This window comes from Canis aureus, chromosome 14 (assembly GCF_053574225.1).
Source record: "Canis aureus isolate CA01 chromosome 14, VMU_Caureus_v.1.0, whole genome shotgun sequence".
NCBI classification, from domain to species: domain Eukaryota; kingdom Metazoa; phylum Chordata; class Mammalia; order Carnivora; family Canidae; genus Canis; species Canis aureus.
The window spans coordinates 14,723,269-14,735,236 of NC_135624.1; positions in this window are offsets into that span (position 1 = coordinate 14,723,269).

An 11,968-nucleotide genomic window follows, 5' to 3' on the forward strand; every position below is an offset into this window, starting at 1 on the left:
CACCTCGACATTTAATTGTGAAGCTTGCAAATTCCAAAGATAAGGAGAAGATCCTTAAAGCAGCAAGAGACAAGAAATCCCTGACCTTTATGGGCAGGAGCATTAGGGTAACAGCAGACCTCTCCACAGAGACCTGGCAGGCCAGAAAGGGCTGGCAGGATATATTCAGGGTCCTAAAGGAGAAGAACATGCAACCAAGAATACTTTATCCAGCAAGGCTCTCATTCAAAATGGAAGGAGAGATAAAGAGCTTCCAAGACAGGCAGCAACTAAAAGAATATGTGACCTCCAAACCAGCTCTGCAAGAAATTTTAAGGGGGCCTCTTAAAATTCCCCTTTAAGAAGAAGTTCAGTGGAACAGTCCACAAAAACAAAGACTGAATAGATATCATGATGACACTAAACTCATATCTCTCAATAGTAACTCTGAATGTGAACGGGCTTAATGACCCCATCAAAAGGCGCAGGGTTTCAGACTGGATAAAAAAGCAGGACCCATCTATTTGCTGTCTACAAGAGACTCATTTTAGACAGAAGGACACCTACAGCCTGAAAATAAAAGGTTGGAGAACCATTTACCATTCGAATGGTCCTCAAAAGAAAGCAGGGGTAGCCATCCTTATATCAGATAAACTAAAATTTACCCCAAAGACTGTAGTGAGAGATGAAGAGGGACACTATATCATACTTAAAGGATCTATTCAACAAGAGGACTTAACAATCCTCAATATATATGCTCCGAATGTGGGAGCTGCCAAATATATAAATCAATTATTAACCAAAGTGAAGAAATACTTAGATAATAATACACTTATACTTGGTGACTTCAATCTAGCTCTTTCTATACTCGATAGGTCTTCTAAGCAAAACATCTCCAAAGAAACAAGAGCTTTAAATGATACACTGGACCAGATGGATTTCACAGATATCTACAGAACTTTACATCCAAACTCAACCGAATACACATTCTTCTCAAGCGCACATGGAACTTTCTCCAGAATAGACCACATATTGGGTCACAAATCGGGTCTGAACCGATACCAAAAGATTGGGATTGTCCCCTGCATATTCTCGGACCATAATGCCTTGAAATTAGAACTAAATCACAACAAGAAGTTTGGAAGGACCTCAAACACATGGAGGTTAAGGACCATCCTGCTAAAAGATAAAAGGGTCAACCAGGAAATTAAGGAAGAATTAAAAAGATTCATGGAAACTAATGAGAATGAAGATACAACCGTTCAAAATCTTTGGGATGCAGCAAAAGCAGTCCTAAGGGGGAAATACATCGCAATACAAGCATCCATTCAAAAACTGGAAAGAACTCAAATACAAAAGCTAACCTTACACATAAAGGAGCTAGAGAAAAAACAGCAAATAGATCCTACACCCAAGAGAAGAAGGGAGTTAATAAAGATTCGAGCAGAACTCAACGAAATCGAGACCAGAAGAACTGTGGAACAGATCAACAGAACCAGGAGTTGGTTCTTTGAAAGAATTAATAAGATAGATAAACCATTAGCCAGCCTTATTAAAAAGAAGAGAGAGAAGACTCAAATTAATAAAATCATGAATGAGAAAGGAGAGATCACTACCAACACCAAGGAAATACAAACGATTTTAAAAACATATTATGAACAGCTATACGCCAATAAATTAAGCAATCTAGAAGAAATGGACGCATTCCTGGAAAGCCACAAACTACCAAAACTGGAACAGGAAGAAATAGAAAACCTGAACAGGCCAATAACCAGGGAGGAAATTGAAGCAGTCATCAAAAACCTCCCAAGACACAAGAGTCCAGGGCCAGATGGCTTCCCAGGAGAATTTTATCAAACGTTTAAAGAAGAAATCATACCTATTCTCCTAAAGCTGTTTGGAAAGATAGAAAGAGATGGAGTACTTCCAAATTCGTTCTATGAAGCCAGCATCACCTTAATTCCAAAGCCAGACAAAGACCCCGCCAAAAAGGAGAATTACAGACCAATATCCCTGATGAACATGGATGCAAAAATTCTCAACAAGATACTGGCCAATAGGATCCAACAGTACATTAAGAAAATTATTCACCATGACCAAGTAGGATTTATCCCTGGGACACAAGGCTGGTTCAACACCCGTAAAACAATCAATGTGATTCATCATATCAGCAAGAGAAAAACCAAGAACCATATGATCCTCTCATTGGATGCAGAGAAAGCATTTGACAAAATACAGCATCCATTCCTGATCAAAACTCTTCAGAGTGTAGGGATAGAGGGAACATTCCTCGACATCTTAAAAGCCATCTACGAAAAGCCCACAGCAAATATCATTCTCAATGGGGAAGCACTGGGAGCCTTTCCCCTAAGATCAGGAACAAGACAGGGATGTCCACTCTCACCACTGCTATTCAACATAGTACTGGAAGTCCTAGCCTCAGCAATCAGACAACAAAAAGACATTAAAGGCATTCAAATTGGCAAAGAAGAAGTCAAACTCTCCCTCTTCGCCGATGACATGATACTGTACATAGAAAACCCAAAAGTCTCCACCCCAAGATTGCTAGAACTCATACAGCAATTCGGTAGCGTGGCAGGATACAAAATCAATGCCCAGAAGTCAGTGGCATTTCTATACACTAACAATGAGACTGAAGAAAGAGAAATTAAGGAGTCAATCCCATTTACAATTGCACCCAAAAGCATAAGATACCTAGGAATAAACCTCACCAAAGATGTAAAGGATCTATACCCTCAAAACTATAGAACACTTCTGAAAGAAATTGAGGAAGACACAAAGAGATGGAAAAATATTCCATGCTCATGGATTGGCAGAATTAATATTGTGAAAATGTCAATGTTACCCAGGGCAATATACACGTTTAATGCAATCCCTATCAAAATACCATGGACTTTCTTCAGAGAGTTAGAACAAATTATTTTAAGATTTGTGTGGAATCAGAAAAGACCCCGAATAGCCAGGGGAATTTTAAAAAAGAAAACCATATCTGGGGGCATCACAATGCCAGATTTCAGGTTGTACTACAAAGCTGTGGTCATCAAGACAGTGTGGTACTGGCACAAAAACAGACACATAGATCAGTGGAACAGAATAGAGAATCCAGAAGTGGACCCTGAACTTTATGGGCAACTAATATTCGATAAAGGAGGAAAGACTATCCATTGGAAGAAAGACAGTCTCTTCAATAAATGGTGCTGGGAAAATTGGACATCCACATGCAGAAGAATGAAACTAGACCACTCTCTTTCACCATACACAAAGATAAACTCAAAATGGATGAAAGATCTAAATGTGAGACAAGATTCCATCAAAATCCTAGAGAAGAACACAGGCAACACCCTTTTTGAACTCGGCCATAGTAACTTCTTGCAAGATACATCCACGAAGGCAAAAGAAACAAAAGCAAAAATGAACTATTGGGACTTCATCAAGATAAGAAGCTTTTGCACAGCAAAGGATACAGTCAACAAAACTCAAAGACAACCTACAGAATGGGAGAATATATTTGCAAATGACATATCAGATAAAGGGCTAGTTTCCAAGATCTATAAAGAACTTATTAAACTCAACACCAAAGAAACAAACAATCCAATCATGAAATGGGCAAAAGACATGAACAGAAATCTCACAGAGGAAGACATAGACATGGCCAACATGCATATGAGAAAATGCTCTGCATCACTTGCCATCAGGGAAATACAAATGAAAACTACAATGAGATACCACCTCACACCAGTGAGAATGGGGAAAATTAACAAGGCAGGAAACAACAAATGTTGGAGAGGATGCGGAGAAAAGGGAACCCTCTTACACTGTTGGTGGGAATGTGAACTGGTGCAGCCACTCTGGAAAACTGTGTGGAGGTTCCTCAAACAGTTAAAAATATACCTGCCCTACGACCCAGCAATTGCACTGTTGGGGATTTACCCCAAAGATACAAATGCAATGAAACGCCGGGACACCTGCACCCCGATGTTTCTAGCAGCAATGGCCACGATAGCCAAACTGTGGAAGGAGCCTCGGTGTCCAACGAAAGATGAATGGATAAAGAAGATGTGGTTTATGTATACAATGGAATATTACTCAGCTATTAGAAATGACAAATACCCACCGTTTGCTTCAACGTGGATGGAACTGGAGGGTATTATGCTGAGTGAAGTAAGTCAGTCAGAGAAGGACAAACATTATATGTTCTCATTCATTTGGGGAATATAAATAATAGTGAAAGGGAAAATAAGGGAAGGGAGAAGAAATGTGTGGGAAATATCAGAAAGGGAGACAGAACATAAAGACTGCTAACTCTGGGAAACGAACTAGGGGTGGTAGAAGGGGAGGAGGGCGGGGGGTGGGAGTGAATGGGTGACGGGCACTGGGTGTTATTCTGTATGTTAGTAAATTGAACACCAATAAAAAAATAAATTAAAAAAAAAAAAAAAAAAAAAAAAAAAAAAAAGAAGAGTTAGGGAGGGGCGCTGGGTGGCTCCGTGGTTGAGCATCTGCTTTTGGCTCAGGTAGTGAACCAGGGTCCCGGGATTGAGTCCCACATCAAGCTCCCCACAGGGAGCCTGCTTCTTCCTCTGCCTGTGTCTCTATGTCTCTCATGAAAAAATAAAATAATAAAATAAAATAAAATAAAGAAGAGTTAAGGAGTACAGAAGAGTATATGATATGAGAAGAGAGAGACAGATTTCATTTACTATAATTAAGAACTGCCTGCAGTGGAGCATGTATTCTACAGGTAATTTTATTGTTTTTCTTAATAAAAATGTCCAACATATCCCTTACAGAGTTTTACTCACACCTAAGTAAATTCTTCATAATGATTCAATTTCATCATGTAATTAGAATGGGATTTAACATTAATATCCCCAAATTATATAATTAATTACATGCAGCTTCAATTACAATTACTAATTGATACTGAGCCTCTAGCTTAACTCCTAGAGGTAATCAGTTTTACAATAGGAGGTGTGAACAAATGGTTGATCACATTAGCCTACTATGATGAAATTTTGTTTTACTAAACAGCTCAAGAAAACAGTACTAGGAAATTCAGTAGTAAAATTTCTCCCAAAGTTCTATTTATTTGTCAACTTTTTCATGTCATCAGTGCCATCTATATCTTGTCAGAATTTTACTTGTAGTATGAATGAATTAATAAGAAAAGAAAGACACACAAATAAAATAGATTTCTCAACTTCCCAAGATTTCAACCAATAATATTGTTGATATTAAATATGATGAGTACATAGAATTTTTTTCTTTTGGATCTTTAAAACAACTAAGTTGGAGTATAAGATTTTTAATTTGATGGCAAATAGTATTACTGGGTGCATTTCTTAAAATGCAGTTAACTGAACTCTACTCAGAGCATCTAAGAGACCTATGGCCCATGGATTACAATTTTAGAAACACTGACTTTGAGACAAAGGAAGATATTTTTTTAGGTACCAGGAATTTGTGGCCCTCAGATAACTTTAAAAAAACTGAAAAGACAAAAGTGATCTGTTGTATGCTAGCTGTGAGTTCTTTATTTTCCTTGTGAAGCTGAATCACCACATCAGGGATAGGTAAAGGAACTCCTTCTGTCTAAATGATAAACATTTTGAATAAAAACTTGCACAAATCCTTATTAAACCCTTTTCAGAGTATCATTTTAAAATTTTCTCTATAGCCTAGCTCTTTTTCCAATAACCAAACTACCAATACAAAATGACTGGAGTTAGGAAAGATAAATTCTTAAACAGGGATATACAAGAAAACCTCAGACTTCATTCAGAAATTTGAGTACTATTTCCTGTGTGGTTCACTCAAGTGATATAAAAGTGGATGTCTATTGGGCAGCTGGAACTTCCACTTCTACCTCAGGTCATATGCTCAGATAAATAGTGATGGCACAGATAGGTTTATAGAGACCACCATATCCCTGACGTACATGTAAGTGTAAAAGCATTATGTGTGTAAAGAAACATACAGAAAAGGATCACTTTGGAGACTATTAATCCTATACATGTGATTGCTAAAGTGGAAGCTTAAACCATAGGCTCAATTACAATTAAAGCCCTTCTAAATATATGTAATCACAACTGGTTTTCTGTTGTAATCCTGTGGGTATTTCATAAATAGCCAATATATCTCAACTTGAAATAACCCATCTATTATTTAAAAAACATATACACATGCACGAGTAAAACTTTATAGAAATTTTCTAAATACTTTCATGTTCTTGTGAATGTAATATATCACAATAGTACAAGATGCAGTATATCACAATATTATGTGCTATAGATATATAAGTTACTTAAATATCACAGTACTGCTATAAGTATATGTGTGTTTATGTGTGAGAATAACATTTCGTTTAGAACTTGTTTGGGTACAAATGATAGAAAAACTAAATCAAGGGCACCTGGGTGGCTCAATGGTTGAGCATCTGTCAGCCTTTGGCTCAGGTTGTGATACTGGGGTCATGGGATCCGGTCCTGCATCAGGCTCCCCACAGGGAGCCTGCTTCTCCCTCTGCGTATGTCTCTGCCTCTCTTTGTGTCTCTCATGAATAAATAAAATCTAAAAAAAGAGAAAAACTGAATCAAACTGCCTTAAACATAATAGAAATATATTCACTTACATAGATGAAAATCCAGGACTATAGTTACATTTAAGCATGACTGTATTCAGTGTTGAAACAAACACAGGAAGATTCGGATTCACTGTATCTGTTGACTTGATTTTCTTTACCTGAATGCATTTATTTTATTTTCAGACTATGTGGAGATTTGATGGCAGTCGATGCTGTTTTAGTCTCCCAGGTTCAAATCTGCCAAGTGTCATTATAGCTAGCTACTCTAGCATTACCAGTAGGATGTGAAGTGAACTTGTTTCATGAACCTAGCCTCAAATCTCTCCCTGTGGATAGGGGAATGTCATTAGGGTGAACGAAAACAGTGAATGCCACACCTTTTTATCCATTCATCCATCAATGGATACTTAGATTATTTCCATATCTTGGCTACTAAAAATAAGGCTGTAATAAGCACAGAGGAGCATGTTTCTTTTCCAACTAGTGTTTTCATTTACTTTAGATAAATAGTCAGTAGTGGAATATTGAATCACCTGGGATTTCTACCTTTAATTTTCTGAGGAAACTATACTGTTTTTCACAGTGGCTGCACTAATTTACATTCCCATCAATAGTGAATGCATGAGATTCCTTTTTCTCCACATTCTCACCAATACTCGTTATTTCTTGTCTCTTTGATTTTAGCCATTCTGACAGGTGCAAGGTGATATATCATCATAGTTTTGATTTGTGTTTCCCTGATGATGAGTGATGTTGAGCATTTGTCATGTGTCTGTTGGCCATCTGGCTGTCTTTGTTTTTTTTTTTGTTTTGTTTTTGTTTTTGTTTTTTTTCTGGCTGTCTTTGGAAAAATATATATTCAGTTCCTCTGCCTATTTATCACTTGGATTATTTGTTTTTCTGGTGTTGAATTGTATACATTCATTATATATTTTGGTTATCAACTCCTTATCAGATATATTATTTACAAATACCTTCTCCCATTCAGTAGCTTGTCTTTTTGTTCTGTTGATGATTTCCTTTGCTGTGCAAATCTTTTTATTTTAATGTAGTCCCAATAGTTTATTTTTGCTTTTGTTTCTCTTGAAACATACCTAGAAAAATGTTCCTATGGACAATACCAAAGAAATTACTACCAATGTTTTCCTTTAGGAGTTTTATGATTTCAGTTCCCACATTCAGGTCGTTAATCCATTTTGTGTTTATTTTTGTGTACAGTGTTAGAAAGTGTTTCAGTCCTTGCCATTGCAATAGCATGGATGGGCCTAAAAGGTATTATGCTAAGCGAAATAAATCAGATGGAGAAAGACAAATACCATATAATTTCACTCATGTGAAATCTCAAAAAAGAAACATATGAATAATCAAAATCAGACCTAAAAATACAGAGAACAAACTGGTGGTTGCCAGAGGGGAGGAGGGGAGGGGGATGGGTAAAATGGGTGAAGGGGAAAGGGATATCCGGTCTTCCAGTTATGGAATGAATAAGTCACAGGGATAACAGGTCCAGCATAAGGAATACAGTCAGCGGTATTATAATACTGTTAAATGCTAACAGATGGTAACTACACTTATGGTGAATGTAGCATAACATATAGTGCTATGTTATACACCTGTAACTAATGTAACATTGTTAGTCAGCTATATTCAAATAAAAAAATTTTAAGAAGTATAAACTTCCAGTTATGAGATAAATGTCACAGAGATGAAAATTACAGCATAGGGAATATAGTCAATGATATTGTAACAACAATGTGCAATGATAGCTGGTGACTACAGTTATAGTGAGCACTGAGTAATGTATAGAATTATTGAATCAATATGTTGTATCCTGAAAGTGTTACATATAGCACTGTATATGAATTATGTTTCAACCTAAGGAAAAAGCATTTGTTGAAAAAAAAAACAAAACCATAAATGCCTTTTTAAGTCAATGTTAGTCCATGATTTCAAGGATGATTACTAGATTTGGTGTCAGCTTAACCAAATGGAGGATGTCTTTTAACATTATAGGAAAGTTCCAAAGAGAAAAAATAAAAATGTTTCAGGAGTGTTACTATAATTACTAACATAGTAGAATTTTGCATTTAAGTGGTTTGGTAGTGTCAAGTGGCTATATCAAGTTGGCTAAATGGATTTGGAGTTCTGAAGAAATGTATAGGCTTAAAATATAAATTTAAAAGTCATCAGTGTGAATGTTATTTAAAGTACGGAATCAAACCAAAGGCGTTGAACATTTAGAATTATGTTGGAGAAGGACTGAAAAAAGAAGGCAGAAGAACAAAGATAGAGAAGTGGGATTCCACAGATGCTGATTTCCAATTGTTTCCTCCCTGTCTGGGTACATGGTAGGAATCACTTCCTGGGCCCTGCTACTGGTGGTGCTGGCTCACCGATCCCACCAATACAGTCTGTGGCCACTGTGAACGATAAAATTTAATTGACATGATGAAACTCTTCAAGGTTCTCTCACTCTTTTACTCTTTCTATATTCACAGCAAATAGCAACTTCATAATGGGAACTGCTCAGTCTAAACTCATAAGTAATTCCAAAGAACACAATTCCTCCACTGATCAGTTATTTCAACAAAGAATAAATGTGTGCATTGATATTTATAACCATATAATCCGACCTATCCTGGCTGAAACATGTACCTCAGCTACAAATAGAAACATACATTCAAAGGGGAACGTGAAAAAGTCTATAAAAACAAATTGAAAATCAAAACATATCTATGGGATTAAAAAACTTAGAATGAAACTAACTAGTAAGAATATACATTTTTATTACCAGTCAGAATGACATGTACTTAGCTGTGGACTAAAACCCAGAATTCCAACTTTATTTATTTAACTCAATATTTTTATTTCATTCTTTAATTCCATTGTTTTTCACACAATCAATTTCATAAATCAATTCAGAATTGATTGCCTATTATACCCCAAAATTCCTATGGATATCAATTCACAAAAATCTACAGGCTCTTTTATGAAATAAAATAATAAATATTTTGATATTCTTTATCACTTTTAATAAAAGTGAAATGTTGTCAAATATATATATATATATATGTAGATATTGAATTAACTTGGGGGAGGTTTAACTATTTTATATTGGTTTTGTTTCTTTACTACTCTGAGTGTTGGTTAATTACTGGGAATTATTCGAAAAAGACATATTACTAATATCAAGCAATCTTAACCTTATATTTGTTACTTATGTTGTGATCAATAAGGAAATTGCTTTTCACATGGATAACATGAAGTTAGGTAATCATGACAAATCTTTTATAACCCTCTGCTTTAAATAATCTGAAAAAGAACATCATTCTGCAATTAGCCCAAGTGGCCACTGGATGTCAGTATTATGTTATGCCTGTTGATTATTTGGATTTGGTTACTAACTTCCAATAGATATTTTTCATAATTTAAAAATCCATGTTCTTAAAGAAAAACATCAAACAAAGTAAGTCACATTATATTAAAAATCATTTATTATGTTAAACATCAGCGATCAAGGTCCTCTTATCTCCCAGAGTTATTTTGGGGAGGGGGGTAGTTTGCATATATTTTTTTTTTATCTCTGATACTGAATTTTAAAGGTTTATTCTGAAAATTTACAGGGCAGTTGTTTTTTGCTTTGTTTAGTATGCTTATTTCATTTTGTTTTGTGTTACCATTAAAATCAGCAAAAATGTTCCCTAAATTTAAACTATATCAGTTTTCTTGTTACTTATCTGTTGTAATTACAAGTTAACATTGTACTAAAACCAATACTAATTGTGAAGTCTAATTTAACGGAATTATTTATTTTAAGTATAATTTATCATAATTATTGAAAAATATTGGTTTTGACTTTAAAATATTTATTATATTTATGTATGAATATACATTAGCATATCTAATATACAGGGATGCCACTAGTTTATTTAATAATATTAAAGAAGGGGCAACTGGGTTCCTTAGTCAGTTAAGCATCTGCCTTTGGCTCAGGTCATGATCCTGGAGTCCTGGGTTTAAGCCCCACATGAGGCTTCCTGCTCAGTCCAAAGTCTGCTTCTCCCTCTCCCTCTGCCCCTCCCCCTGCTCATGCTCTCTCTCTTGCTCACTTGCTCGCTCATTCTCTAATAGATAAATAAAATCTTAAAAAATATATTAGAGAAAATTTAACTAAACTTGCAGATTCAATATGATTTTAGACAAATTTTTAATTTGTACTTTGAATCACTCTTGTTTATATACTACTCTGTTAAGTAATCTGAGTGATATCATTTATTAACATGCTTATATTTCATTTCTATTTAAATTTTTTCAAATGCAGATTAAAATTTAATAATAAAGTCATATAGATACATATATTTATTTCCCCCTCGATGGCCAAATTCACTTTATGTATGGGAAACCACTTGTGTGAACTATGTGCAAGAGCATGGCCTGGGTGGATTTATCTTAGATAAACAGAACATGCGGGAATTTTGTATACAGTATCAACTGAATTGGGAGAAAGTTACCTTTAGATTAGCATACAATTTAATTAGATTGTATATTTCATTTTTTTTTTTTTAGTCAATCTTCCCTGGAGCAATATTGATGAACAATAGATACATAACAAAAAGAAAAATAAACATTGCGATATGGGCAGCATTCATTTATACACTGTCCCAAAAAGCAGAATGTATTATCATCCTTTAATCAATACCACCCATTCTTCAACTAAATACATTAGTTATTCATAACTTCACGTCTTTAAAGTTTCAGATTATTTAACTTCCTCTATTTCCTTTAGCCAACATCAAATGATATTGTTTACTTCCTGTGTAGGTCTGCCTATAAAGAAACGCTATGTTGGTATAACTTGAGTTTTCAATTGTGTGTTAGAGCTTTATTTATCATTAAATATTAATAAAATAACATTCAGAGTTGTTATTTTATCAGGAGCTTATTATGAACCAAATCATTTGTTAATTACTTTGCATACATCATCTAATGAAATCCTTATAGAAATGAAGTAGATATTTATCTTATTTTACACATGAAAAATTTGAGCATGAAATAGGTTAATGGTTTCAGCAAGGTCAGAAAGCTAGAATATGGAAGAGACAAGTTTTTAATTTAAGGTGAAAACTAAAAGAGTGATTCTATAGGCATGCTGCAGTCAGAACATTATAAATTCTTATTCAACTCATATCTCTGAACGTAAGCCCCTTGAAGCCTAAAACATAAAGTAATCTTTATAATTTGGAAATTTAAATAAGAACATATTTTACTTAAAAGTTAATGTAGCATATCTCTGACTGCAATGAGTTTGCCAAAGTAAAGTTCAATGACATAATCTGTCATAAGACTGCTCTCACTTTAGATACTGTCCACAAATTCAGGGGCCCC